General features: G+C 38.4%; 1 protein-coding gene across 4 annotated transcripts in view; it reads right to left on the bottom strand.

Moving 5' to 3' along the window:
* sin3aa (SIN3 transcription regulator family member Aa) overlaps nt 1-24,248 on the bottom strand; it is a 129,520-nt gene that overhangs the window by 78,054 nt on the left and 27,218 nt on the right. Inside the window, exon 1 of one of the 4 annotated variants that reach the window (XM_073024942.1) lies at nt 954-1,089. The exons of the other annotated variants lie outside the window; for them this stretch is intronic. The gene's annotated coding sequence lies outside the window, so the exon portion shown is untranslated. Of the gene's footprint in view, nt 1-953; nt 1,090-24,248 lie in introns of those variants that run through there. 4 annotated transcript variants of the gene reach the window in all.

The following is a 24,248-nucleotide window of genomic DNA, read 5'->3' as shown; positions in this document are numbered from 1 at the left end:
AGATTTTGTGAGGAGGAGCAACAAGTGATTTACAGATAAAATTGAAGGAGTGCTCAAAGAGATGAACAGCTGCAAAAGTGTAATGGCAAATGGAGGTCTTAACAAAAGCAGCTTGTTTTCATTTTAATGGACATAAGGATTCAGAATACTGTCAACACTTCAAAATAAAAAGCCTACTCTGACTGACCTCTCAACAAACAATACCAACGTATGGGAACAGTAAATCACAAGTAGTGTCATCTTTCATAAACACTGGAAACATAAGCTACATGGCAGGTTTTTTTTACGTTAAGCATCCCCGTGGGAACATCAGTTCAATCCTGATTGGCTGCAGTGGGCCACATTGGGAAGGCAGCACTTAAAAGGAATCTCAGTTTCACCATCAACTTCCCCAACTGTTCTACCCTATCACAGCACTGCCCAATATAAATGAGAAAATGAGAACTGTAACTTCTATTATGCAAGTTGATTCCATATACAAGCTCTTACTTGGATTTGTTGCAGTAAGCTATCATTCACATACTTATAACTGCAAGTCAAATAGAAACAATTTCAATGTGTTCCTGTTGAGTAATTCATAGCAAGGGTTCAGTTACGTTTTTCTGTATTAAAGAAGCAAATGAGATTATGTTTCCGTAGCAATTATTAACATCATTAAACCAGAAAAGAAAAAATGTTGTAATTAAGTGCTGAACAACTGCAAGGGACTAAATACTAAAATAATTTATAGACTGCAACCTGCTGGTATTGATTTAATTTTGGAGACTCTGGCTCCTCACATATTATATTCCAGCTGGCATATACTAGACAACTTAAATAAACTCACAGAAAACAAGTTTCGATTTCTGCTAAATAGAAATTAAGGGAGTAACTTCATCAAAGGGAAATCAGCTGTTTGAAAAGATATCCTACTCAAAGCGGCAATTAAGATGGGCAATAAATGGTGGACTTGCCAGCACTGCTTATATTCCAAAAGATGAATACAGTCGGCCCTCCTTATCCGCGGGATCCGCATGCGCGGATTCAACCAACCGCAGATCGGGAAAACTCGGAAGTGCTCTTCCAGCACTCGTTCTTCGAGCATGTACAGACTTTTTTTTTCTTGTCATCATTCCCTAAACAATACAGTATAACAACTATTTACATACATTTACATTGTATTAGGTACTATAAGTAATCTAGAGATGATTTAAGAGTACAGGCAGTCCCCGGGTTATGAACGAGTTCTGTTCCTGAGTCTGTCTTTAAGTCGGATTTGAAGTCGGAACAGGTACATCCAGTATTATTTAACATCAGTTAGTCAAACGTTTGTCTTAGTATACAGTATAGTTTACCTTTCTATGCATATAAAACACTTAAGAAACGTATATATCTCAATAATTAAACCACTGAGTTGCTTAGTAATAATTGTAGCTTTCATCTGGGCAGGGCCTTTCACATGCTCCATTAAAATTGTTCCAATCATTGACCGACTGTAGCCTAATGCTTTTCCAATGACCAATGGCGTTTCACCTCTTTCCAATCACTTTATTACTTCCACTTTATTTGCCGTGATCATGATCATTTTTGTGAACAGAGCTGCACCAGGTCCTAAAGACCACCGCTCTGACACAGGTTAAATAAGGTCCAGGGTTCCGCTGGATCCTAAAGACCACTGCACTCACTGGTCAGGGTAAATAAGGGACTTGAGCATCTGCGTTTTTTGGTATCCGTGGGAGGTCCCAGAACCAATCCCCCGCAGATAAGGAGGGCCAACTGTACCTACTAATGACAAAATAATTGGGGCATAAAGCACCCTTTCAATCATTACAGCGAAAAGGTTGGTCGAAGAACAAAGAACACATTTTCTGATATTCCAACTGCAAAGTTCATTCTTGTATATATATGGCAAAGTTTTTAGAGTCATTTCTCTTGAGTAAAGTGCTATTGTTAAGACACAAGTGGCATTCTCATAAAAGGTGTAAATAGAAGTGCTAATCAAAGTAATTATACACAAGAAATAGATTAATACTGCATTTGTAAGTATACATGGAAACTCATAAATACACATCACCCAAGCTATTGCCACCTGCTACACTTTTTGCAGGTATCTTATTTAAGTGCTCATTGCAGTATTGTTCAGAATTTCAACAGTCTTCTTATCAGCACAGAAAACACTATCATTGGTTTAGTCCATTCAAACATCTAAAATCATAGAGAGACCAGATTCAATTCTGGGTAAAGACCCCTTCATTCCACAAAATCCTGTTAATTGAAAACAGAAAGGATGACATTCACACATTGAAGTGCCAGGAATCATCCAATCAAATTTTTTGAAACATAATTTTAGCAACAGGTTACGTACTGTGATTTAAAAAAAGGATTGCCAAATGCTTACTATTTGACAGCATCTATAATTTCTACTATTTGAGTGTCTCCACCAGATCCCATTTTTAAAAAATTTATCTTCATTAAGTGGCTGTGCTTGGTACACTTTAAAAATTGTCCCCATTGTCATGTTATTTGATAGTCTGAATATCCAATAGAAAATATCCACATTAATTCGACACTCAAATCTGCTATCAGATTTAGAAAAAACAACATTGAGCAGGCTAGATCTGGACAAGTTGTTGACAATTCTGCAAAGGGAAAAAAACACTGACATTCCAGATTTAATATATATTCGAGATTTGGAAAGTTGTACCCAGAGCACTAAGTGCGTTCACTTCATGTCCCAAAATTGATCATCTTGCCTGTGAAAAATTTAACTGACTTCCTTTTGCAGAGTACTGAAGTGTGCAAAGTTAACATGAGTCTTGGAGGTAATTAGAATTTAAAGACCGTTCATATATGGTAGTTCTTTAAGATACATTAACAGAAAAGTAACAGTTTTTAGAAATAGATTAACACTGAATTTGAATTACATTATAATCAAGTTAAACTCGGCCAAATTAGTACTGACAGATTTCCTAAACACCTTTCAAATTAGCAAATGTCATTCTACCTGCACATAAGTAGGTACAACTGAAGATAATAAGTTGATTTCCACTATTCTATTTTTATTTATATTGTTTGATCAATGCATTCAAATATTTTACTTATATTTAATATAATATTTCCATTTAACACTGCTGTTTTATCACCCTCCCACTGGATAAAGTGATCTATGGTATGTTTCACCTCTTTCCCCGATAAATATTGAGCCATTTAGCCCACCATTTGTATTACAATTTTACATATACATATTCTCTTCAAATTTCCATTTAAAAATATTTAGTTAAGAGGTCATACTTTACAAATGAGAGTGTGGGTAGGAATGCAGTAGCAGACAAAGCTTTACCTGCCCCAAGAGACAGCTACATTGGAAATTGGATGAATACAGTTCCTTGTTATTATTACAGCAAATGCCAAGACATCACAAGGTGGCAGTGCATGCCTCTAATATTAATAAATTACTGAAGGAAATATTATGCAATGAATGGCAGCCTGCTCTGCACGAACTGTCTGCCTCATTCCCTATGGTTATCTCAGTGACTGAACATCAAAACTTAAACGACACTTGGGACTTCTTGGAGTCATAAATGCAAGTTTCTCTCATTCTCTCCAATTCAAGATTGGTTGGACAAACTTCATATTTGAAGTGTTTCAAATATAATTAAAATATAATTCTTAATTCACCATTAAACTTGGAAAATATACCAAATTGTTAGAGCTTCTGGGTGAAAACTAATTCTTAGACACAAGTCTAAGAATATTCATCCTCACAGACAGACCAACAAGTTATTTTTTCCAAAAGAGTCCATATTACTCTGTGGAAAGCTACTTGTGACTATCCATTATCACCACACATAAAGCATTGCAATATGCTACTGCAAGGATAGGCCAAGAAGCACATCTAAAAGTCTATTTCTGTAGCCACTGTTCCCCCACTTATAATGCACTTAGTAACCAATCCAGGGAACGATAGCAACAACTCATCACAGACATTTAGATAGAAACAGAAAAATCCCTCTTTTGGAACTAAACTGAATTTTGAAATGCATAATAAAAGGTAATTTTATTGCTTGTTTGTTGTATTTAAATTTTGCATTAATTAGAAAGAATCCCAAAAATCATTGATCTCAACACCATTAATAAAAGCAGAGTTGAAAGCTTGAAACTTTTAAAAGTGGCATTTAACAATAACATATTTTAAACTTGTTAATCAGGACACAAAAAAAACAGAATGCAACCAACAATACATACCTCTGGGTGACTGTAAAACACTGAGCAATGTCAAACTGGTACAGCGGTGCTAGAAAGTTTGTGAACTCTTTAGAATTTTCTCTAATTCTGCGTAAATATGACCTAAAATGTGATCAGATGTTCACGCAAGTCCTGAAACTATATAAAGAGAACCCAGTTAAATAATTAACACAAAAATATTATACATTCATTTTCTTACTGAGAAAAACGATCCAATATTACATATATTTGTGGTAAAAAGTATGTGAATCTCTAGGATTATCAATTCATTTAAAGGGGAAATTAGAGTAAGGTGTTTTAATCAGGTGTGGGTGTGAGAGGCCCTGCCCTATTTAAAGAACATAAACCTGGGTCTTTTATTATCAAAGTCTGATCTTCACCACATGTTTTTGGAAGTGTGCTATCCCTCACTCAAAGGAGATTTCTGGGGACCTCAGAAAAAAGTTGTTGATCCTCACCAGGCTGGAAAAGGATACAAAACCATTCTAAAGAGTTTGGGCTCCACCCCATCTACAACAGTCAGGCAGTTAGTGTACAAATGGAGGAAATTCAACACCATTGTTACTCTCCCCAGGAATAGTCAACCAACAAAAATCACCCCAAGAGCAAGGTGTGTAATATTCCAGGAGGTCACAAAGAATCCCAGGGTAACATCCAAGGAGCTACAGATCTCTCTTGCATTGGCTAATTTCAATGTTCAAGAGTTTACCATCAGGCAAACACTGAACAACAATGGTGTGCATGGCAAGATTGCAAGGAGAAAGCCACTGCTCTCCAAGAAGAACATTGCTGCCCATCCAGAAGTTGCTAAAGACCACATGGATAAGTCAGAAAGCTATTGGAAGAATGTTCTGTGGACAGATGAGTCCAAAATAGAACTTCTTGGCTTAAATGGGAGCATGATGTTTGGCAAAAAAGCAAGCACTGCATTCCATCACAAGAACCTCAGCCCATCTGTGAAACATGGTGATGGTATGTCATGGCTTGGGCCTGCTCTGCTGCTCGGGATCAGGACGGCTTGCCATCATTGATGGAACTATGAATTCTGAACTGTACCAGCAAATTCTAGAGGAAAACGTCAGAATATCTGTTTGTGAACTGAAGCTCAAGAGAAAATGGGTCATGCAGCAAGACAATGATCCTAAACAAACGTCTGTCTACCAAAGAATGGTTAAAGCAGATGGAATCTCACATTTTGGAATGGCCCAGTCAAAGTCCTGGCCTCAGCCCTATAGAAATATTGTGGAAAGACCTGAAGCAAGCAGTTCATGCAAAAAATCCCAGAGTTGAAGCAGTTTTGTAAGAAGGAATGGCCTAAAATTCCTCCAAGCCGATGTATAGGATGGATCAACTGTTACTGGAAACGTTTGGTTGAAGTTAGTGCTGTACAAGGAGATCACACCAGTCACTGAAAGCAAAGGTACACATACTTTTTCCAACAAATACATGTAATATTGGATCATATTTCTCAAAAAATAAATGAAAAAGTATAATGTTTTTATGTTATTTGTTTAAATGGGTTCTCTTTGTCTAGTATCCGGACTTACATGAAGATCTGATCACATTTTAGGTCATGTACATGCAGAAATATAATGTAACTCTTAAAGGATTCACAAGCTTTCTAGCATCACTGTATTTGCAACTACCTGCAGACAAAGTGGTCAGATTCCGTTTCAGTAGGGGAAACCACTAGAGGAAAGTTTACCAAATAACCCTCCCTGGGTATTTCCACCCCCCTCACAACTCACTCACTGGAAAAAAAGTCATTTGTAAGAAAGCAATTCTTAAGAAAGAATCATTTCTAAGGTGTACATGCCTAAAATTTAAATTCAGTATTCAGGTAACACTCTTTCATCAGTTAATTGAATACTGTTACCATTTAGCAACTAATTTTGAACTAATACAGTCTAGAACAGAGATGTTTAGGATTCCCTAATCTTACATCACATCACAAAAAGAACAGAAAACAGAAAAGTGAAAATTTGCAGATACTGGAAATCCAAGCAACACACACAAGAGGCTGGTGGAACTCAGCAGGCTAGGAAGCATCTATGGAAAAGAATAAGCAGTTGACATCTTGGGCTGACACCCTTCATCTGAATTAGAGAAAAAAAGATGAGAAATCAAAATAAGAAGGTGGAGTTGGGGAGGGGAGGAAGTGGTACAAGGTGATAGGTGAAACCAGGAAGGGAGCAGGGGTGAAGTAAAGAAATGGGAAGTCAATCGGTGAAAGAGATAAAGGGCTGGAGAAGAGGGAATCTGATAGGAGAGGACAGAAGGACATGGAAGGGAGAGGGAGGAGCACCAGAGGGAGGCGGTGAGCAGTTAAAGAGATAAGGTGATAGAGGGAATGGGGAATGGTGAGAAGGGAAGGGGGTCGGGCCATTACCAGAAGTTTAAGAAATTGATGTTTATGCCATCAGGTTGGACACTACCCAGATAGAACATAAGGTGTTGCTCCTCCAGCCTGAGTGTAACCTCATTGCAGCAGTAGAGGAGGCGATAGACTGACATGTCGGACTGGGAATGGAAAGCGGAATTAAAATGGGTGGCCACTGGGAGCTCTCACTTTTTCTGGCAGGTGGAGCATAGATGCTCAGCAAAGCAGTCTCCCAATCTACATTGGGTCTCACCAATTTACAGGAGATTCCAATTCTCAATATGAGAGTCCCTGAAGGCCCTGATTACACCTGTTCAGTGTCTACTTAAGATGCCAACTAATACTGCAAAGAAAGGTCAGTTTCACTGTTCTCAGTGAAACAGCTCATCCTCCAATTATTGACCTGCCTTCATCAGAGGGATGCAGTTGTCAAGCTAATGATATAATATCCTTTAACACACTATCAAATAGCTTGGCTTGATACATAATTACAGCAATATTGTTGCAAACCACAATATAAAGAAGAATTATTGTGCTATATTGTGCAAACTCTCAGTGCACATTGGATACTATCTCTGGTAAATATCCTTCTCAGAACAACATATTAATTTCAAACTGTTGTTTACTGGACTGACAGGTTTGAAAGTATCAATAACATTTTTCTTTTAATCTTTTCTATATCAATCATGAATACAAAGATACGAATTACCATCAGAAAGAACAGTTAAGGCTATCAGTTTCAGACTTTATGTAAAATAAGTGCAATGAAGAGAGTAGTAAATGATGCCAAGCTTTTCAAAAACTATTGCTCAATTTTTATTTTGACTCTTCTATACAACACCAATCATATGCTAAACAACATCACAAAACTACCATAAGGTCAAAATTTTATTTTAATAAAATCAAATCAGGCCACAATATAAGAACTGGACCCAAATTAAATATTGGAACTGAATTAATTTTGGACACTTTAATCCCCATTTTCTCATCCCAGTACTTCCATATCAAATAATCCCCTACACTATACTATCACTCATAACTGACATTCAGGCCCTTGTTACTGTTCCTAAACAATGGTAACTTATCAATATAGTGCATTTATCACAGTATAACATTCCAACCTAACAGTAGCATCATCAAACAATATCCCATTTTGTGCAACAAATGATGGTATCAGGGTAACTAACCAAAGCTTATATCAAGAGAAGTAAAGTTTAAGGAGGAAGATAAGTGGAGAAGCAGGGGAACCTTATGAAGGAATTCCATAACTTAAGGTAGAAAAAAAGGTAATGTAGCGGTCTGGAGTTCGGAGTTCAATTCCGGTGCTGTTCTGTAAGGAGCCTCTGGTTTCCTCCCACAATCCAAAGGATCAGTCATTGTAAATTGTTCTGTGATTAGGGTACGGTTAATCAGGTTTGCTTTTGGGGGGGGGGGGGGGGGGGGGGTGTTGCTGGGGCAGCATGGCTTGAAGGGCCGGAAGGGTCTTCTCCACTCTGTATCGCTAAATAAATAAAATAAATAAGTGTTCATTTGATAAGATAATCAAGTAAAGGAGTGATGCATGAACAGCATCTTGTGAAAGTTCGGCCAAATGCAGCCAGAGTTTGATGACAAGCTTAGAAAGGAACGCTTTGATTGGTAAGTCAAGAATGAACTTTAAAATCCAACACAGGAAATATACAAAGGTAAAAGAGGCTTCATCAGCATATACGATTTATGTGATGGGGATAATCAGGCAGTCTTTGCGATGGGAGGAATACATGATCTGAAGTCCTACTGGAGGTCAAAGACTATAAAGCAAGCTCATGCAATCTTGGATGAAATCGTTAGCTGCTGAGTGTTTGTAAAGGAAACCTAAGACAATGATACATTTGTACATTTACTGCGTTTTTACTCACATCATGCAGTACAAACCATGATTGAGAAATGGGAAGAGCCACCAGATACCGTTGCAAGAAAAAGTTTGTGAACCCTTTGCAACTATAGACAATAGACAGTAGGTGCAGGAGTAGGCCATTCAGCCCTTCTAGCCAGCGCCGCCATTCACTGTGATCATGGCTGATCATACACAATCAGTACCCCCGTTCCTGCCCTCTCCCCATATCCCTTGACCCCGCTATCTATAAGAGCTCTATCTAACTCTCTCTTGAATGCATCCAGAGACTTGGCCTCCACTACCTTCTGGGGCAGAGCATTCCACATATCCACCACTCTCTGGCTGAAAAAGTTTTTCCGCATCTCTGTTCTAAATGGCCTACCCCTTATTCTTAAACTGTGGCCTCTAGTTCTGGACTCACCCATCAGCGGGAACATGCTTCCTGCCTCCAGCGTGTCCAATCCCTTAATAATCTTATTTGTCTCAATCAGATCCCCCTCATCCTTCTAAATTCAAGTGTATACAAGCCCAGTCGCTCCAATCTTTCAACATATGACAGTCCCGCCATCCCGGGAATTAACCTTGTGATCCTACGCTGCACTCCCTCAATAGCAAGAATGTCCTTCCTCAAATTTGGAGACCAAAACTGCACACAATACTCCAGGTGGGGTCTCACCAGGGCCCTGTACAGCTGCAGAAGAACCTCTTTACTCCTATACTCAATTCCTCTTGTTATAAAAGCCAGCATGCCATTAGCTTTCTTCACTGCCTGCTGTACCTGCATGCTTGCTTTCATTGACTGATGCAAGAACACCTAGATCTCGTTGTACTTCCCCTTTTCCTAACTTGACTCCATTTAAATAGTAATCTGCCTTCCTGTTCTTGCCACCAAAGTGGATAACCTCACATTTATTCACATTAAACTGCACCTGCCATACATTTGCCCACTCACCCAACCTGTCCAAGTCACCCCGCATTCTCATAACATCCTCCTGACATTTCACACTGCCACCCAGCTTTGTGTCATCAGCAAATTTGCTAATGTTACTTTTAATCCCTTCATCTAAATCATTAATGTATATTGTAAACAGCTGCGGACCCAGCACCAAACCTTGCGGTACCCCACTGGTCACAGCCTGCCACTCCGAAAGGGACCCGTTAATCACTACTCTTTGTTTCCTGTCAGCCAGCCAATTTTCAATCCATGTCAGTACTCTGCCCCCAATACCATGTGCCCTAATTTTGCCCACTAATCTCCTATGTGGGATTTTATCAAAAACTTTCTGGAAGTCCAGGTACACTACATCCACTGGCTCTCCCTTGTCCATTTTCATAGTTACATCCTCAAAAAACTCCAGAAGATTAGTCAAGCATGATTCTCCCTTCATAAATCCATGCTGATTCGGACTGATCCTTCTACTGCTATCCAAATGTGTCATAATTTCCTCTTTTATAATTGACTCCAGCATCTTTCCCACCACTGACGTCAGGCTAACCGGTCTATAATTCCTCGTTTTCTCTCTCCCTCCTTTCTTGAAAAGCGGGACAACATTAACCACCCTCCAATCAGCAGGAACTATTCCTGAATCTATAGAACATTGGAAAATGATTACCAATGCATCCACGATTTCCAGAGCCACCTCTTTAAGTACCCTGGGATGCAGATCATCAGGTCCTGGGGACTTATCAGCCTTCAGACTCAACAGTCTATCCAACACCGCTTCTTGCCTATATAAATTTCCTTCAGTTCATTCTTTACCCTAGTTCCTCTGGCCACTATTACATCTGGGAGATTGTTTGTGTCTTCCCTAGTGAAGACAGATCCAAAGTACCTGTTCAACTCATCTGCCATTTCCTTGTTCCCCATAATAAATTCACCCGTTTCTGTCTTCAATGGCCCAATTTTGGTCTTAACTATTTTTTTGCTATTCACATACCTAAAGCAGCTTTTACTATCCTCCTTTATATTCTTGGCTAGTTTACCTTCGTACCTTATTTTTTCTTGGCGTATTGCCTTTTTTGTTATCTACCTGGTAACTACCTGGTCTTCTGCATTAATTACTCACAAAATGTAGTCTGATCTTCATCTAGGTCACAATAATAGGCAAACACTATCTGCTGAAACTAATAACACATAAACAATTGTACTGCTTCTCATACACCATTTAAACAGTTACAGTCTAGGTTCAAAAAAGTATGTGAACCTCTAGGGGTAATGCCTTCTACAAAAGCTAAATAGTCAGGTGTTCCAATCAATGAATGCTGAAGGAGCTGAAAAAGAACCCAAGGGTAACAGCGAAAGACCTGCAGAAATCTCTAGAACTTGCTAAAGTCTCTGTTTATGTATAAGAATAACACTGAACAAGAATGGGGTTCATGGATGGATACCACTGCTCTCCAAAAAAAAACATGGCTGCACATCTCAAGTTTGCAAAAGACCGCTGGATGTTCCACAACGCTTCTGGATCAATGTTCTGTGGACAGATAAGACAAAAGTTGAACTTTTTGGCAGGAATGCACACCACTATGTTTGGAAAAAAAAGAGCACTACAGACCAACACCAAAACCTCATCCCAACTGTGAAGCATAGTGGAAGGGGCATCATAGTTTGGGGCTACTTTGCTGCCTTAGAGCCTGAACAGCTTGCAATCACTAAAGGAAATAATGAATTCAAAATTGTATCAAGACATTTTACAAGAAAACATCCGGGTAGCAGTCCATCACCTGAAGCATAATAGAAGCTGGATGATGCAACAAGACAATGATCTGAACCACAAAGAGCAAGTCAACAACAATTGTTTAAAAAGAAGAAATTTTATGTTTTGGAATGGACAAGTCAGAGTCCACAATGCTACATTCGGGTCCACAAAACTAGGAATACCCTTTTCGTACAAGATAGAATTTGAGATTTTGGAGAGATCCACTTCATTTACAAGCTAGAGGAAATTCAACAAAAAGGGATAAGTATTATTAATGAAGAGAACAGGCGTATACATGAGCCTCTTTTCTTCAACCTCTCCCACACAACATTATGTGGTCTCAATGCCTAACAGCCACCCATCCATTATCACGGCACATGCAGTGATTCAGTAATCTGCAGTTGCTTTCAGAGAAGCTTCTGTTATGCAATTAAGTATGCCACCTCACTGGAGTGAAGGGTTGATACCATCATCTAAAGTTGGTCCAAAATCAGGATACTTTACTAACTTTTTAGGGAAGTAAATAGTTCAGTTGTTTAATTTTTGCAACATTGTCCACTTAGTGAGGGAAAACACTGCATAGCTGGTGGACACAATGTTAAGGACACAGGATACATTTTCTAGCTGTAGGTTACTAAATAGGAATGCCTTATTGTAATAAAACCATTTAGGACATTAACACTCACAGAACTTCTCTTTACCTATTTTAGCTAACTCTAATCCAGGTACAACCTACAAAAGAGAGAAAAAGCAATTTGAAGTTATAGTTGGAATTGGATGCATACCAGCTCTGGCAGGATTTGCAGACTATTATTTCCTATAAGACAAAACCTGAGCATCATCTGAAGCTTCACTCCAGAAGAGCTCAATGCCTTTTTATGCACACCTTGAAAATAGAGAATAAATCGACACCTGTGCAAACCTCTGTGATATCGGTCTCAGAGGGCAAAATCTGAACAAAGGGGTGAACCCTTACAAGGCGTCAGGCCATGATGCTGTACCTTGCAGGGCACTGAAAACTTGTACCAACTAACTGGCTGGAGTGTTCAAGCACATCTTCAATCTCATTGCTGCAGTCGGAGGATCCCACCCGCTTCAAAAGGACATCGATTATACCAGTGCCCAAGCACAGGATGAGCTGCCTCAATGACTATTGCCCAACTGCATTCACACCTACTGTGATGAAGTGCTTTGAATGACTGATCATGGCTAAAATTAACTCCTGCCTAAGAAAGCACCTGGATCTGCTGCAATAGGTCTACAGCATATGCATTCTCACTGGCTCTCCATTCGGCCTTGGACCACCTGGACAACAGCAATACCTACATCAGACTGCTGTTAATTGATTACAGCTCAGCATTCAGCACCATCATCCCCTCAGAGCTATCAATTGCTTCAAAAACTGGGCCTCTGCAACAAATCTGTGACTTTTTGATCAGGAAATTGCAGACAGTAATAATCAGAAAAAACATCTCTTCCTCACTATCAACACCAGTGCACCTCAAAGACGTGTGCTTAGTCCATTGCTCTGCACTCTCCACACCCATGACTGTGTGGCTAGGCACAGTGCAAACGCCATCCATAAATTTGCTGATGACACAACTGTAGTTGGTAGAATCTCAGATGGTGATGAGGAGGCTTATAGGAGTAAGATAGATCTGCTGGTTGAGTAGTATCACAACAACAACCATGCACTCAGCATCAGTAAGACTAAGGAATTGATTGTGGACTTTAGGAAAGGGAAGTTGAGGAAACACACACCAATCCTCCTTGAACGGTCAGCAGTTTCAAGTTTCTCAGTGTCAGCGGTCAAGATCTATCCTGGGTGCCAACATATTGATGCAATCATGAAGAAGGCATGCCAGTAGCTATATTTCATTAAGAGTTTGATATCTTGAATGCATTGAAGATTTGAGCAAATTTCTACAGAGCATTCTGTCTGGTTGCATCACCATATGGATGAGCCATTGTATAGAATCGGAAAAAAACGGCAGAAAGTTGTAAACTCAAACAGCTCTATTATGGGCACTAGCCTCCCAACCATCAGGGACATCTTCAAAAGACGATGACTCAAAAAGATAGCATCCATCATTAAAGGACCCCCATCACCCAGGATATGCCCTCTTATTGTTAATACCATCAGAGAGTGGGCACAGAAGCCTGTAGATGCAAAGTAAATGTTTTAGGAACAGCTTCTTTCCCTCCGTCATCAGATTTCTGAATGGTCAATAAATCAATGAACACTACCTCACTATTTTTGCTCTCTTTTTGCACTACTTATTATATCATATTGTAATTTATAGTATATTTTATGTATTGCAAAACAACAAATTTCACAACATACCAGAGAGACAATATACTTGATTCTAACTCCAGTGGCTTAATTTTTATTTCCTATGTCCCTCATGTGGACTTCTCAGCTTGCAAAATAATTTATTGTATAACTATCGTAGCCCAGTCATATTTCCTGAGAGCAAAAACTCATCAAATCTCTTTGTTGTAAATCTCTTTGTGTACTTCTTCAGCATTAGTCTGCTTGCAATGTGACCATAACTGAGCACAGCATTTCCATTGTGTGATTTATCTAACCAAGGATTTAAACAGGTTTAACAAACTACTTCTAATTCAATTGGTCTAGAATTCCTTTTTATAGCAACAAAAACCATAACAGCATGTGAAATAAACAAAAAGAGTAACTACAAAAAGAACCGCAAAACCTAGAAATCGAATTCAATTACTACTTGACTTCAAATTCAACAGAAAGATAAAATTATCTCTCAAAGCTTCCTATCAAAAAAAACCACATAAGACAATATCCTGGTCAAATTCAGTCTGCCATTTGATGAGAGTATTTTGGAAAGAACCCACAAGGAATGATAGAAAGTACACTTCTGGGTCAAAGAAATCTGTAATGGAGAAGTAACTTTAAAAACTTGAGATCCATGACCCTCTAGCTTTTTAAATTACCTTCAAAGCAAAAATAAATCACAAACATTGTTTTCCTTTTGGTGTAGAAATGGTCTACTTTATTTTCACCAATATATTTGCTATAGTAAGGAAAAATAACAACTAAGTGCAAACAGTTTAATTCAGATATCTATCTTTAAGAAACTAATGAAGTCATTTGATGCTCAACAATAAAGTACCAGTTCACGAAGTTCTGCTTTGCTGTATTGCTGTTGGGAGGGCAAGCAAAAACATACTGACCAATGTAACAAAATACATTAGTTGCAGATACTGTCACTTCTGTAAACTGTATGTGCCAGTGCCAGTGCTTGCAGGTAATGGATCCTATCACAAACTATTGAACAAAGGTAAGCTAGATGTTGTTGCAGAGTAATGATCACTTGACAGCACAGTGATACAATCAGCAGGACATATAATCCTTTATATCACAGCACATCATACTGCACTAATGAGGAAGTGTCATTGGACATGGTTCCTTTCAATTTAGTTGCAAGAGTTAGAAGTAATTTCACTGACTTCTCACTTCTTGTTCACCTGCCAACTTTATGTTAAGCAGTATACAATAATAACATTAGCAATCAGAGTTAAGCGTCTGTAAATTAAGTCAATGAACATATACAAACCCTGAGGGGCACAAATAGCAAAGTACACTTGGCTGAAAATTATACATACTTTCCATCCACAATCAGAGCTAATACATTTTTGCAGGCATTTCTTCTATTGGGAGCATCACTATTCAGTCTCAAATGAATCTTCAAATTAATTTCTTGTTAATAATTAAAGTTAAATTAAAGCAGTTAAGTTCTTGAAGGAATATTAATGAGGCTGTAAAATATTCTATTCAGACCACCGTATGTCCAATCTTAAATGAAAATATAAACATTTAGAATTTGAAAAGAAACTTAAAACTTCCTTTCCTTGGGCTTCACCATAAGAACTGCAAAATTCTGCTAAATATATTAATTGTGTGACTGTGTGGTGCTAAAACATGCATTCACTCAAAATTTCCCTCTTTCTTCATTACCCCCTATTATTTGACTAAAAACCAGCTATTTGCCATTATCCTAAATTAAAATCATGTCTCTATTAGATCTGTAACCCTTGGAGTTTAGAAAAGTGAGAAGTGATCTTTTTGAGAGATACAAGGGCAGAGATTGAGATGCTTGCACTAACGGGATAAGTGTCATAGGTATAAGCAATCATTTAAAGTTGTGATAAATAGGAACTTCTTTGTTATGAAAGCTAGAGAAAGTAAGCATATTTTTGAAAAATCATAGCATTGAGGACCTGTTACAAAAAAGGTGAAGCCTGGTTCAGATAATCATTATCATGCTGAACAAAAGGGCAGACAAAAAACTGGTCTATTTCTCCTATTTTTTCAGTTTTTAAAATAAACACTTTGTTACCTGTGATGGCTTTATATGGGCAGAAAGATTTCCAAACACACAGCTCAGTCATAACAAACTACAAGACAGCATAATGAAATAATAATTACATAATGGAGCAATTTAAATCCACCAGTAAAATTTATAACTACAATTGAGTGAGTACAGCGCAGGTTCACCAAAATGGCTCCTAGAATAGTTTGTTTACCATATAAAGAGTTTAGGCAGACAGACCCTTTAATCTTACTTTAGTTTAGAAGAATCAGCAGCAAACATTAAAACATGCAAATTTCTTAATGGGGCTTGACAGCGTAGATACAGAGAGAATGTTGGCTGGAGTGTTGAAGAGTCACTGTCAAAAATAAGGGGCAAGTCAGAGAGGCTGAGTCCCCAAGTATATTCAGGAAAAATTTGATTTCTGAATATGAAATTAACTCTCTATTAAAGGATGTGGGATTAGTGCACAAGTGGCACCGAGTTATAAAAAAAGAGCAACCTTGGCACAACATAAACCAGAGGATCAAATGGCTTACTCCTGGTTTATGTATTCAAGTGCAATGATCCACTGCCTGTCTTATCAAAGACTAAAACAATATCTAGTAAGTTCTAAATGGTAATGAATGCATAGAGCAGTGGTCCCCACCTCCGGGCCGCGAAGCCTGCGCGCACCCAGTACATCTTTAAGAAAAAAGCCGAAATAAACAAGCTATGTGCCGCACCTAATTAATTAGCTTGTTTATTTTGACTTTTTCCTTAAAGATGTGCTGGGTGCACGCCAGCTACCGCTGCACCCCTACATGCTTCACAGCCCGGAGTTTGGGGACCACTGGTATAGGGCAAAGAGCTTAAAAGAAAATCCATAAGATATTCACATACACCCTATCCTCGTTATATGTGCCTTCAGACAATGCGGATTTACAGTTATGCATCAAACCTATTTCTACCAACTCCTCCTTATATGTGTCCAAAACTCACAGTTATGCGAGGCTGTTGGGACGAGAAGCACAGTTTTCTTGCCAATACAAGTCACGTGCACACACCTCAGTCTCACTCCCGCCTGTCTCACATTGGTTTTGGCAGCGTGTGGATGGGCGATCTTGTGGTCTTAAACTTTTGTTCTTATTACCTATGGTGCACTAATTTTGTGCTTGAAATATTTAACTATGCCTCCTAAGCGTCCAATGTCATGTCCTGGGCCATCAGCCAAGCAGCAGAGAACCGTTTTAACACTTGGAAAAAGAGTTGGAAATTATAAAAGGGCCATGTCAGGTGAAGGTAACACAGCTCTGGGACATGGACCCAAGTTTAGAACAGAATCAGCATTTCAGTCGTTCCCTGCAGTCAATTGCTTGTAGGGAAGAAAGCAAACAACCCTCACCACTTTCTTCAAACCGGTGTCATCTCCTGCTGCCGGCAGTTCTGAGAGTTCTGTGAGTCCTCCTTCATCCCTCGCTGTCCTTGATGATCCTGACAACCCACAACCATCCACCTCATCCATGTAAAGCTGCCCGACACCACAACAACCACTCATCTCCCGGAGCGAACACACCTGCCACTGCTGGTGAGTACTGTACATCCTAGTATGTTAACTTCCTATGATTTATTACGTTGAATATTACCTTAAATTGATGAAATATAATATGAATGTTGCCTTGTGGTACTGCTTTTGTGTCATATTAGTATGAAAATGTGAATAAATCACAGATAAAACAATATTTAGGAAGCCCTCCAGAATGCATCCCTATTCACATTATGCGTTTCAATATTATGCGTCAACTGCGAGGAACGTATCCCCTGCATATAACGAGGATAGGGTGTATTTTATTATTTATTTATTTATATTTCTGAATGCCACATGAAATAGGTACTTTGAGCTCCGTTGCACAACTAACTACTCATTGATTTAACCCTAGCCTAATCATGACCAATTAACCTACTGACCGGTACACTGTTGACTGTGGGAGGAAACCCACACGCACACAAAGGAAGGAATGTACTAACTTGTTTACAGTGGACATCGGAAGTGAACTCTTAACTGCAACACCTCGAGCAGTAATAGCATCATACTAAACACTACGTTACCAAGGCACCCCATGATATCATATACAGTATATATGATAAACTTTTAAAAACTTGGGTATTTTGTTGCAACATCACAAAACAGTGATAAGATCACTTCTTGGGATTATTGTGTTCCATTCTGGTAGCCACACTATAAGGAGGATATATTTACTGGAGAAAGTTCAGAGGAGGTTATCTCATTAAAGAAAAATATTGGATAGGTCGGACTTGCTTTTTCTGCAGTAAATGTGGCTGAAGAGTGACCTGATAAAGGGATATAAAACCCTAAGAGGCTTATATAAAGTAGCTACTAAGAATCATTTTCCCAAGGTAGGGGTATCCAAAACAAGAGGGCATAGGATTAAGGTAAGAGGAAGGACAAGGAGTAATTGATATCTGGAATTTGTTGCCAGAGAAGCTCGTGGAATCTGACACAATCACTACTCTTAAGAGACATTTAGACAGGCAGTTAATATAGGAAAGGGTTAGAAAGATATGGACCTAATGTAGGGAGGCAATTTTGAAAAGTATAGATGGGAAAAAAAATCAGCATGGATATGGTGAGCTGAAGGAATTCTACTGTACAACTCTATGGCTACAAAGGTATTAAATGTATTTTAATGTTACCATCAAAGGTTTCTCTAGTTTCATAAAAAATTATAATTTAACCTTAAACTAAAATACATTCACCAATTCCATCAGATACACAGGCTAAAATGAACGAACTCTTCATGATCTTACAATGCATCAGCACATCATAATCACTTGCTTTTACTGTCAATTAGATATTTACTCAATTTGCAGATACAAAATAGAGTAGCAACAAAGATGAATGACTGGTGGATACATTAACTTTATGATTTAATACAATATTGGGAGAATACAGTGAAGGTTCAAACCAAAAACAATACGACTACAATTTACCTCTGACCCCAAAAGTATATTAATGCTTCAACTAGATTTCATACCCATATTTGAAAAAGACTTATGCTGTCAAAGACTTTGGTGCAAACAAATGGAATAAAGCAACAACATTTCTGAGACTGGAACCTCTAAGGAATGAGCAAATTATCTGGTAACCAAATTTATTTTCCATTAATAAAGCACCTGAAATATCACAAAACAGTTCACATAACTTGAAAGTGGGATAAAAGTGTTCGTAATATCAAATAGTCATCTGAAAATGAGAAGAATATACCTCAACAATAGGGTGGAGGGTTGAAAGCTCTCCAAAACCAAAACAAATCAGGAAAAGGGTAAAACAGCCAGCAGAGAAGACAATGCAAGCTGGGATAAAGGTTCTACAGTAAGTTGCATATGAGGGCTAGAGCAGAACCACAGAAGTTCTGACGAATTGGGATTTTAAAATAAATACACACATGGACAAGCAGTATATGAATAGTGACTGGTGCTTGAATTTGGCATAAGGATAAACAGGCTATTGATCAGTTTCAGCATCTTGAATATGATTTGAGGTCAGATTGCAATCTAAATCATTATGAAATCAATTATACCTAATGTGCACATAACATTGAAGTCTTGGTAATCAAGTTACACTAAGTTTCGACTGGTTTCTGCACCTTCAATGTCTCTTGCTCTTCCTTTCCAATTATCCTGTTTTTCAGTTTCCTGGGCTTTCAAATAGCAATTGCATTTTTGCCAGCATAGTCCTAAAGGCATATCCAAACAAAATTTAAACACCTGATCCGTTTTTCATTATGTTACACCATGCCATGGCTTGTTAATTTTCGAATAAACATATTATTTTGCCTTTATACCTATTTTCAAATTGCAGAGAATGACGTAGCTTCCTAAACTACTGTGCATTATTCTAACATCAGATAAAAAGTAATAAATGATTTTACTAATTATTTAAAAATACAACTGTATAGTAAAACAACTCTCAAAATCCGTCGTGCAGAGTTATCATCATGTTTAGAACAAAAGCTAAAAATTTTCAACGAAAACAAAAATGACAACTACCAATCTTTGAAATTAATTTAAACATTTCAGTTAACGGGCTTGTGATGGTGAAATGCAACTTTAAAACAAAATAGAGCTCTTTTAACATCTAAAATGTTGATGTCTATGCTTTCAAGTAATTTTCAAGCACCACTCTACTACACTGAGCTCCAAGCAAAAAACAACACAATGAAGTATATCACTGAGTCAAAACAGCCCTTGAGTCACAAATCAGGAGATAACTATTTAATATTATGACCACTTTTTAGTACTTTCAGGAGAGTTTGACAATATGGGAAAGATGCAACACTATCAATTCATTTGAGAATGAATAAGGAAGATCCACGGCAAACATAACTGACAGACAAAATATTCTGCTGGTATAAGGGCTGCCTGCAGAAAGTCAGTTACCTCCTATAACATACCTGGAGAAATGCACTTTCAGACACGTAGCAGTAAAGTTCTGGGAGGTAGAGCAGGGACTACAAAGTATATTAAGAGCTTTGTTAATTTGGATTCAAAAAGGGGAAAGAGCAAAAGGACTGTGCTGAACTTCAATTGCAAAATGATCCCACCACCAGCCACATCTTCTCCTCACCACCACTTTCTGCTGCCCAGAGGAACTACTCTCCCCATGACACCCCTGGTTTGCTCATCACTGCTTCTCTGTGCAGACACTTTCCCCTACAACGGTAGCAGGTATAACACCCGTCCCTATAGATCCTTTATTAACACCATACAGGAGCCTAAACAGCCATTCCAGTATTCACATGCATCTCCTCTAACCTTGTCTATCACATTCAATGCCCTTGATGTGGCCCCCTCTATGTCGGTGAGACCACATAAAAATTAGGCAACCATATTGCTGAGCACCTGCATTCCATCTGCCATGGCCTTCTGGAACTCCTGGTTCCCATCCATTTTAATTCCCCTTCCTAACAATATGCCTGTCCTTGGCCCCTTCCACTGCCAGTCTAAGTGCAAACTAGAGAAACAGCGCCTGGGTACTCTGCAACCTGATGGCACTCACAGTGAATTTCCAATTTTCATGCAAACTGCTTTCCTTCTGTCCTTTTACCCTATCCTCTTGACTTACCCAATTCCTCCTACACCACAGCCCAATATTATTTCCTCTCCTCTACCTACTCCATCTGCCCATTAGCCAAACTCCTTCCAATGGGTCCCCTTCCACCTCATTTTCATCTGCCCACACCATCTTGCTTATGATTCTACACTCTACCATCCTTTCCAACAACTGCAATCTTTTGTTTGCTCCACTAATTACCTCCCAGACTCAGTCTCTATTTCTACTCTTCCCTCCTCCATCTGCCTATAACACCTTTTCACCTAAATCCAACTATTACTTGCCAGCTCTTGCTCCACCCTATCCCCTTATCTCTTTATTCTCACTATCCCCCCCCATCTTTCAGTCCAGATGAAGGGCCTCCACCTGAAACATCAACAGTCCATTGCCCTCCACATGTCCTGCCAGACTCACTGAGTGCCTCCAGTATCTAACTAAACTGAAGTTCAATTAGCAACAAACACGTTCAGGCTATTTGCATGATCAAGCTTTGTAGCAAACGGAGACTTGACTGAATTATGGATTTGTGGTCAATTATAAGCAGAATGAATGGCTCCAAATTGGAGGAATTCTGAAATAGTAACATAGAAAAATGTTAATAATCACACTCAAACAACATTCAGCTTTCGAGGTAGGGGAAAACAACTGTATTCAAGCAACACACAAAAAATGCAAGAGGAACTCAGCAGCCCAGGCAGCATCTATGGAAAGAAAGTACAGTTGACGCTTCGGGCCAAGACTGTTCAGCACCACCGAAGAAAAAAAGATAAGGAGTAGATTTAAAAGGTGAGGAAGGGGAAAGAGAAACACAAGGTGATAGGTGAAACTGGAAAGGGGAGGGACGAAGCAAAGAGCTGGGAAGCTGATTAGTGAAAGAGATAGGTGAGGATAGAAGGCCATGAAGAAAGAAAAGGGGGGAGGAGCAGCAGAGGGAGATGGTGGGCAGGCAAGGAGATAAGGTGAGAGAGGGTAAAGGGGATGGGGACTGGTGAAGGAGAGGGCAGGGGTGGCATTACTAGAAGTTCAAGTAATCAATGTTCATGAGGTTCGAGATGACCCGGAAAGAATATAAGGCATTGTTCCTCCAACCTGAGTGTGGCCTCAACACAAAAGCAGAGGAGTTCATGGATAGACATATTGGAATGAAAATGGTAAGTTGAATTAAAATGGGTGGCCACTGGGAGATCCCGCTTCTTCGGGTGGATGGAATCATGGAGTTGAATTTTTTTTTTTACTTCTCAAAAATTATTCAAATAGGAATGGAATAATAGGGCATGGGAATTTCAGAGTAGCATTACCTGATGTATTTGCTACACATTTTCCATTCCAAAATAAAATAACAGTAACATAATCATGTTGTGCATGTGACCATTTCAAGCATGCTCACTGTGTGCTTGTCCACCTTAATATTTCCATGAATAAGTGACTAGACAAAACATGTGATGTTTATTTCACTGCTTACTTGGTAAAGCAAGAAGGAAAACTTGCATTTGAATGGCATCTTTCATGGTTTTCAAACCCTTTTCATTCAATTAAGTAATTGTGAAATGGAAATACTGTTGTAGCAATGGATATGCAGGTTGAAATGAGCTACATTTGCCACAATGAGCTACCTGTTGAGCTACATTCACGGACATTGCCATCTGACACAACATACTCTGCTTATCTTTGAAATTGTGTGATGGATCATTTGATTCCATACAGGATGATAGATGGAGCTCCAGTTTAACACATGAGAGACATTGCAGGGTTACTTATTGAACTCAAAAGCCAGTCTATATTTTTGTGTTCAGATCTCTGAAGTGGAAGTGTGTTCTAATTAAATACCCTACCAATATAGTAACTTATTCTGGTCACTGAGCACAAACTAAATATGCAGTATTACCACAGCCATACTCAACTAGAACAAAAAAAAACAGAAAAGCTATTAATAGTTCATATGACAATTTCAAAACTTCAATTCCCACAATACTTTGCTTCATTCTTGATTGCTTAAAGCTTAAATTCAAGTATAAAACAGCAGTTCACCCAAGTTGCAGCATTCAGGTCAACAACCAAACAACTCTGATAACAACGCACGTGGAGGTGTGGAATTTAATCTGTGTAATGTCGACTCCATCCACTGCTAGTTTTATCAACAGTCACAGCACAGACCTTAAATGAGCTGGCAGTAAGACAGCTTAATCACTTCCATCACTAGTTTTCACATTACTGACTTCATAATAATGCATCAAAGAGCAGGGACCTACCCAGTTCGAAAAAAACTTAAACTAGATTCAGCAGATGACTATCATTAGCCCAGGAAATCCGAAGGATTGTTCAGTTATACTTAGCAAGATCTTCAAGAAAGATCACATAGAGAGAGACATAAATCAACAAAACTTACAATAACATCACAGACAAGAGTAGTACAACAATTTTAGACAGAACAAATTCTGTTTAGAATAAATGAACAAAAATATTTTCTTTACAGTCCATACACTGAATATTCATTGTAAAAACACATGAAAAAAATCAAAACAAGAATCCACACTGAATTATGACATTTGGGCATATGTGACATAGCAAATGAGAATGCCCATTATTTTTAATAGAGATTATTCTTTTAAAACACCTACTTTATGGCATAACTGATAATATTTAGAAATAAAATAGTGACCAAACGCAAAGCAGAAAACTGTTTAATCTCTTGGCTCGAGCTGCATGGATATTCTGTCAAATATAAAGAAATGCAGTAAGTAGATAATATTCACATTTTCCTGTTTGGTGTACTAATTCTTGCCAGCATATGTTGGCAAAACAAAAAACATACCTGTCACTGATTAGGGATCTGGGAATAAAAATCAAAATTAAGTACCAATCCTCTTGGACTAAAGGAATGAAAATAAGAAGTTCTGATACACATCTATGTGCAGGGCAGTACCTAGGAAACTCTCAAACACATACTTCCAAAGATTTACTTTTCAGCTCTATTACACAAACACTGCAGCAAGGCTGAACTGTGATAGAGAGCAACAATGGATTCATGACAAAATTCTGTGTGTCAATGTCTTAGTATGCTTTTAAGGCATAATTACACTACATGGTGCACTACCTGTCCTGGTTACAAATCAAAAGCAATACAAAGGTTGCTTTAGGGTCTGAGTGCTCATTGGCATCAATTCATATGCAAACATCAATTTAATAAATGTGTATATGCCTTACTGAGTCCCCCCTGTCATAGTATGAAAAGAAACTCAGAGGTTTTTCAAGTATATAGTATTTAGCTTCTCATGCCCATCAGGGCACATTATAGCCTCCAATTTAATATTCTAAAGAAGTTATGAAGAATTTCTTTCGATTATATATTTTGCATTCATCTCCCTATAATCACAATAAGGTATAATTTGTAAAAATTAAACACATCAATTACTATTACAATCAAAATCGCAGATTGCACAATGGCCTTCACACATACACATGGGAATAGTGAACTACTTCACAAATGATGCTGGCCACATCCCAGGCAGCAGTAGTTCATGCTGCATGATGAATCTGAGTTACAGAAAACAACCAGGTAGTTCACAAGTGTGCAATACATAGCAAGCAAACTTTAACTACATATCATAGT

The sequence above is a fragment of the Hemitrygon akajei genome, chromosome 21 (genome assembly GCF_048418815.1).
Source record: "Hemitrygon akajei chromosome 21, sHemAka1.3, whole genome shotgun sequence".
Taxonomy (NCBI): domain Eukaryota; kingdom Metazoa; phylum Chordata; class Chondrichthyes; order Myliobatiformes; family Dasyatidae; genus Hemitrygon; species Hemitrygon akajei.
This window is presented reverse-complemented; position numbering and strand designations above follow the sequence as displayed.